General features: G+C 24.5%; 1 long non-coding RNA gene across 1 annotated transcript in view; it reads right to left on the reverse strand.

Annotated features, from left to right (window-relative positions):
• Positions 1-384: 384 nt before the first annotated feature.
• Positions 385-7,680, reverse strand: part of LOC126909051 (uncharacterized) — a 24,823-nt gene continuing 17,527 nt past the window's right edge. Inside the window, exons 2-3 of the long non-coding RNA XR_007704914.1 lie at positions 491-646; positions 385-403 (exon numbers count right to left, since the gene is read on the reverse strand). This is a non-coding gene — a long non-coding RNA (uncharacterized LOC126909051). The remainder of the gene's footprint in view (positions 404-490; positions 647-7,680) is intronic.

The raw sequence follows: 7,680 nt of genomic DNA on the forward strand, positions 1-7,680 counted from the left end.
CTCAATAAATACCTTATATATTAAAATAATATTAAACATAGCATATTTCATAATTTCTAGAATTTTGGATGAGCTATGTTTCTCCAAGTCCCTACCAATTTGTGCTTATAAGAATGGTCCAAGTCCATATTTGGCATATTTCACTAGTCGGTATTTTCTAATTTAAGCTTTGCCGTGTATCATTTTATTTAATCATATTTAATTTTATAATATATATTTACCAAAACATTGTTAAATTAAGCAGATTTAATAAAGTCTTTTGAGGTAAAAAATGTTTTTTTTTACTTCTCCTAAAAGTAATAAAAAAAGGCTTGAAATGTTCAATTTCTTAGATATAAAGATTTGCTCTAATTTTGTTGAAGATTCAATAATTATTTCTTTCTTGACTAATGTATCTTTGCGTCTATGAATATTTTTATAGTAATAATTATTATGATTTATACTATGTACAATTATGCTAAACACACCACTAAATATTTAATTGACTTACTATTACTATCGTGAACCGTTGCATTTAATCGACTTTCACATTCAAATCTTAATTCCCTTATTAACTCGGCAGAAATGCCCATAGGACCTGGTGTAGTAGTACTCATTGTTTCTACCAGTCGATGCTACTTTTGAGTAAAATGTATTCCTGATACTCCTAAAACATAAAAAATAAATACTCATTAATTATTAAATAACTAAAAATGATAATAAAATAAAAATGATAAATTTTGCATGGGAGATAAGTAGTGTGCACATTATTTATAAAATGGTACCGTTTGTGTTTATTAAAAAGGACTTAAAAAATACTTATTTACCTACGTGACTTATAATAATAGAGACTAAAGTACAATAGTACTTAGAGGTACAATAGTACTAGTAGAGGTGTTTGCAAGTTAAGTAATAATAAATTTAATTCGTTTTTGCTTGCATAATCACAATCCCAAACATGAGATTTGATTCCATTTATTAATTCTAGAGTAGGTCGGACAATTTTCCATTCAAAAATCGATTTTTTGTTAAATCATCATATTCTATTTCTAGTTATAAATTATTCTACCTAAAAATAAAGTCGCCAATATTTTTCGTTCTTTTTTTTATCGTCAGCGCATAATGATATAAAACCAGATATGAACTGTCAAAGTTGAAATAATATGTCTGTAAATGTAATTTACACTGATGACAATGTACAACGTGTTGCAAGGGATTAGTTGTTATGTTTTAGTGTAGATATTATAATAATCTATTTTGAAATACAGAAGAACAAGAAAAATTTCTGTGCGATATTTTATAATTATGTGTACATTACAGAGTATAATTATATTTTTAGAATTATGACGTTGTTAAGATTTCTAGAAATTACTTAGGTTTTTTATTGTTTCTACTACGTTTAACTATGCATTTGAGTTTATAAAAAAATTCACATGCTGACAGCGACTTTTACCCTGTTTATTCTGTATACTTAAAATATTTACCTATCAAACCCGGACTTTGCTTAGCATAATACTACCAAGAATTAAACCTGAGTTTCATGAATTTCTACATCAAAATACATTTTTCTGAACTTAATATATAGGATAAATAAAATTTTTACAATAATCATTTCTTTGATAAATTATGATAGTTTTCAGTATTTTACGTTAGTGGATATTTAGGGATGACTATACTTGCTTCAAAATTTATATTGTCATTTTCTTTTATTAAAATTATTTTTAAATTCATAGAGCTTTCTCTGTTTACATGGTTATATATTTAATAGCTAAATAGAATTCTCTCTGAGCTTTTTGATTACTAATAATTTAAAAATTAAATAAATATAATTCAATAATTATAATAATATCGACTCAATTTTATTTATTGATCAATTATTTTTGGTGTAAATGTTGTTATAAATTATGAAAAGCCACTATCTAATTTATGTCCCTATTTTTTATCGCCATTTTGTTTAAATTATTTATAAAAATATATTCTTATTTAATGATTATTACGAGTAACAGTTATTTAATCTATAAATAATCATTGCATTAAAAAAACCATTGTTGTAGATTTAATGAGATATTTTGTATCTATTAAACAATATTTTCGATTTTTTTAGTTTCTGTATTTTTGTTTTCTACAGGCAAATTTTTCAAATTTTAAATTTGATTAGTCCTTAATAAGTTAAAACACTATTAAAAATTAGTCTATAATGTATAACCATTTCAATATGAGGGAATTTTAAAGTTTTCATTTTTGTTACTGACTTGCTGACTAACACATCATCAAAATTATTAGACACTTCCTGTATAGACACAAACATGAAATTCAGCATAAAAGTATGTCAATGGTGTAAGTAAATGTAAAAATGTGAAAATTTTTTTTTTAAATAATTGGTCTTACAGAGAGAGGCATCATTTGAGGGCAATTCTGATTTTTATTGGCTCATAAAAATTATGCATATATCTGGCTTAAACAATCAAAATAGACTGGTGTTCTCAAAAAAAAAAAAACTAACTGTAAAATTTCCAACCTCTTCCCAAAAAAGTAGTGATATTTGCATTGTCGATAACTTTAACACTATTTCCATAGCAAAATTGCTCCTTTATATTGTTTAACAATTGGCCAGTTACTGACCAAGTATTGACTCAGTGCTTATTTTAGAATTAGAACACTAAGGATAAAACTCAGAAGAAAAGAAAAGAATTGAGATTTCATTATGAAATTCATATAAAATTGCTACAAAATCTGCTTCATTAAAAAAACTGACTAAATATTAAACATACAAATAAAGGAGCAATGTTGTCCTTGAAAGTAGAATTAAAGTTTAAGAACTAAAGAACGAGAAAACTTAAATTTGCTCTTTCTAAGTTCTCAAGTTGTATTGTGTAATCAACATTTTGACCAATTAGCAAAAATGTAGATATCACTTTTTTGATGGGTAGTCTTATTTTTAAAAAGGAGGTTGAATCATTTTTATAGTTGGATTTTTGTTGACGATATAATTTTCAATTAAACTTTTTAGTCAATAAAATGGACTTTACGTTGGGACTCAAATAATAAAAATCTAAGTTGTTATTTGTTGTGCGTCCAAATAGTGCTCAACTTTCCGAATGATGCTTTATTATTTATTCACTTGTGACACCTATTAGATAAATTAGAATGTAGTGAATTCAAGTCTCTTAAGAATTTATTCATGCTGATATATTTTTTAATTATTATTGAATAACATAAATTCATTCTAATTTTATGAACTAAATCACATTTAAAGTTAGTAGACTTAAAACAAAGAAAATAAGAAAAGAAATATAATACGTTTATGTCTCCTTAATTTATATTAATAGTTCATCTAATTGACATACTGCCAATATTTATGATGAAATCATAAATACACAATGTATCTTGTAAATAACTCTTTAAAAATAGTATTTAATGTTTTTTCAATTATAGTTTATTCTTTGAAAGTATATAATATTATAATTATGTTATCGCTGAGTTAAAATTTAGAAGTAATCTCTTGACAGCTAAGACGATATTAACATAATAAGTTCATTGAATTTTACCGTTCGTTAGACGTGAATAATATTTTTTGGTATAGGTACTTATATAAGTAAATAAAAAATGAATACAATTAGATAATATTGAAAACTCAAATAATAATTTTTGATTTTTAGCTTCGATGCAAAGCTGAGATTATTAATTTTACTATGATGTGTTTTTTATTTATGACTTGTTACCACTTTTTCTCAGCTCTCACTGAACCGATTTCTTTCAACGATACGTCAAAAGATCACAAATTGTATCTAGTCGAAGACATTACCCTCAAAAATTGAAAAAATATCTCTCGTTCCCCGTAAATGGGGAAATTTCTAAACAAATTACAAATTTAAAAATCGCTAATTTTTTCAATTTTTCTTACTTAAAACTGCCATAACATTTTCAAAACTGACCAAATCAATACAATTTTTTTTTTTATTGATGCATGATGTTATTATTATTTGATATATTTTTTTTTAAATCTAACTCTTTACCTGCTCACGGGAAGGATTTAAAATGACAACTTTTTCATAAAAAATTAACTTTTTCAACTTAACTTTTGAAAGTGTTTCAGCAATACTGACACTTTTATGTATATATCTTAAATTAAAACTTATGAAATATACTTAATTATGAAAAAAAATTTCGTACTTTATTTTGTCTTTACGATGAAAAAGGCTATCTTATGCTATTTTTGTGTTAAAATTCTTGATTTTATATTTACATTTCTAACTTTATAAAGCTATAAATTTTTGAAAAATGTATGTATTATAATTTTTTTAAGATAAGTACTATTTATATTTTTCTTTTATTCGACATACTTTTTTTTTTAAATCGGACGATTATCCTTTATAAAGGATTTTAATTTTATATGCTATAACTTTTTGAAAAACACATGGATCAATACAATTTTTTTATGATAAATACTATTTATTTTTTCTTTCATTCAACATACTTTTTTTTTTTTAATAAAACCATTTTCCTTTATATATTATAAATATATATTACATATATTATACTTATAAATCATTTAACTTAATCAGGATATAAATAAGGAAATAGGTAGCTTTTGGAATAATTCACCATTTTTTTTTAATTAAACACTATCTACAGATTTGCATTGAAACGTTTTTTATGATAATGATTTTAATCACTTTCAGATATCATTATACTTGACCCAACCATGTCACGTCCTCCTGTGCCGTGATTTTGAGTCTTGATTTTACTTTAATAATTTAAAGTACAACTCATCTTTTCATCATTTTTAAAATAAATTTTAGTGTTCTAAATAAGCCTATTGTTTACCAATGTAGTTGTAACTAGAATAAAAATACTCATGGAAGGTGTAGATAATATACAAAATTACCTTGCATACATTAACTAATCATCATCATTAATGTGCGCTAAATTGTTAATAATGAAATAATGACGCAAAATATGTCATACAATGCATTAATGAGCTGAATCTATTGACTGCGTAATTGCTGTCTACATTTGTTTTCCATATTCACAAATTGATAATGAATAGTAAAATTACTCCATCAAACACGTATTTTACCAAACCTTTTAATGCATATATTGTGCAAAACATATTGTGATAAATAATTGAATTGGTTGTTTTTTTTTTATATTAAAACACGACACATGAAAAAAGATATGACATTTCACATAAGCATCAGTATCGTATAACATATTTCAACGCGTAAGTTGCCAAAAACTTTCTTGGAAATTTTACGGTCTAATAATATTTAAAACTATTTTTTTTCTTTGACGTAATACCTTCGACATAAAATAACTAATGAACATTATTTGTGCGACCTCACGAAAATGTTAGTAAATTTCAAAAGTATATAAGGATACGTAATACTGTCTATCTTGATAAGGTCGTAGGACACATAGTTTAGTATAAAATCATAAAAAACTTGTATTTTTCATTAGTTATTTACCAAAAGAAGAAGTTATTTGTAAACCAACTGTAAAAAGTTAAAAATAAAAAAGTAAAAGTGAAATAATATTCTCAAATGGATGTAAGATTTTTTTATGTGACCATAAGAAATACTAATTCATCAAAAATTATCTAAACGTAAGCGACATAACAACATAATATAAGTAACAATGATATTTAGCACTTTTTTACTCTGTATAGTTGATTTATTATTTTTATTACTTTTTTCAAATAATTAATTTTATTTTAATTCAAAAAAATAATTTAAAATATTTGTAAAACAACTTTCACTACATTCGGTTATTGATAGAACATTTTTCAATAAGCTTACCCAACTTAATTTTTGTAACTATAGGGCTAAAAAATTTTTTTGTTGCTATATCTTGCTTGTTTTTACTTAGGAGTTGTGACTCATGTGTTATTTTTAATTATTTAGTAAATTAAAGTACTAACATTTTTTTATAAATATTGTTTTAGTAAAACAACTTTTCAGAAAACAAATTGTTCTAAAACGGCTCACCTTCAAATATAAATAATAGAAAACTTTTAAATGTTAAAATATTTTGCATTTATCTTTGAATGAGAGTAGTAATTTTTGATAAATGCAAAATATTTAATAGTACCTTATATGGACAGACAAAAATGGAAATGTACGAGATTGTGTACAGGTACTGCTATACGTATTCTCGTACTGTTTTTACACGTATCGACATGTTATATTAATTAATACTTTGAGTGACATTTTAAAATATTAAATAGCCACTTGGAGAAGAAAAAGATATTATTATTGTAAGAAAATGGTTCATGAAATCTGAAAAAATGCAATAATTTACTGTACCGTGGTAGATAAATTCCAGTTTATGATATTGAAAAATATCTGTATCCTATAGCAAATTTTCTCGAGATAAGTAATTTTATTTAGTTGATTATAGAGTGTGTATTATTTTATACTTGACGTGGGTCAGTAGAAAGAACAAGATGACTTTTCGAGTAACTATTCAAAAAGTAAAATAATATCTTAGAATATTATTTTTTGAAAAGTATTCTAATGATTTATTATCTGTGAAGTCTTTTTGAAATATATACGCGTAAAAAATCATTCATAAAGTTGAATATGTATGGAATGGTTTATTCTTATATTCTGTACATGTTATTTTTGATAAAAATTTATTAATTAGCGAATTGACAGTATAAATATTTATTTTAAATAAAAGTTTAACTTTTAAATTTATAATAAAAAATAATATTAAGATGATTTTATGTGTGAATGCCGTTAAATATCTTAGGACATTGTATTTTGGTCACCCGTAAAACTCTTTATTATCACATCGATGCGACTACAAAGGTTTACTCAAGCTCGTTTCTCGATTTTGATCCCCTTTAATGGCTCAACCTCATACAGCATATCACAGGTAAAACATGTTATTTTTAAAAGGATAACATAAAATTATGAGGACAGAATATAACGAGACCCCATCATAAAACAAGTTTTTCATTACTAAAAAACTTTATCTCCGTCAATCTTTAATTTTATATTGGCTCATAAAAACAGAGAATATTTACAACGAGAAAATCAATGATCAATAGATAATGTTATTATCCGCATGGGCATGCCCAGCAGCAACTTAAATTAGTTTTACACTAGTAGATACACGAATCTTGCAAAGTTGATATCATGTTAAATAAAAATTAAAGAAAGAAATANGATATCATGTTAAATAAAAATTAAAGAAAGAAATATAGTTATTGAGATTTCAAAAAATCATAATGAGTAAGTAACTATTAAAAGTATACATCATTTTAGAAAATAACTTTGTAAAACTTAACAAAAGTTGAATTTAAAAATTTAAGTTGTTTAATAAATTTTCAGTATTCATTTAAATGTTATTAAATTATTATTCACAAGAAAAAAAAAAGTGTAAGTAATTACATTAACAATGATTTTACCGTTCATACATAAAAACGGTAGCACAGTGGGGTCGAGGCACAGTGTGGACGAGGCATAGATGGGACAAGTATAGATGATATCTGACAGTGATTAAAATCACTATCATAAGAAACGCTTCGATGCAAATCTGTAGATAGTGTTTCCTTTAGAGAAATTGGTGAAATATTTTAAAAGCAACATGAACTCTTATTTCTTTAATTATATCCTGATTAGTAGTTCTTTGATTTTAAAATATAATATATGAATAAATACTAATTATAGTTTTTAAATTTAGTATGAAATTGTG

This window comes from Daktulosphaira vitifoliae, unplaced genomic scaffold (genome assembly GCF_025091365.1).
Source record: "Daktulosphaira vitifoliae isolate Bord-2020 unplaced genomic scaffold, ASM2509136v1 Scaffold_92, whole genome shotgun sequence".
In the NCBI taxonomy this organism is placed as follows: Eukaryota; Metazoa; Arthropoda; class Insecta; order Hemiptera; family Phylloxeridae; genus Daktulosphaira; species Daktulosphaira vitifoliae.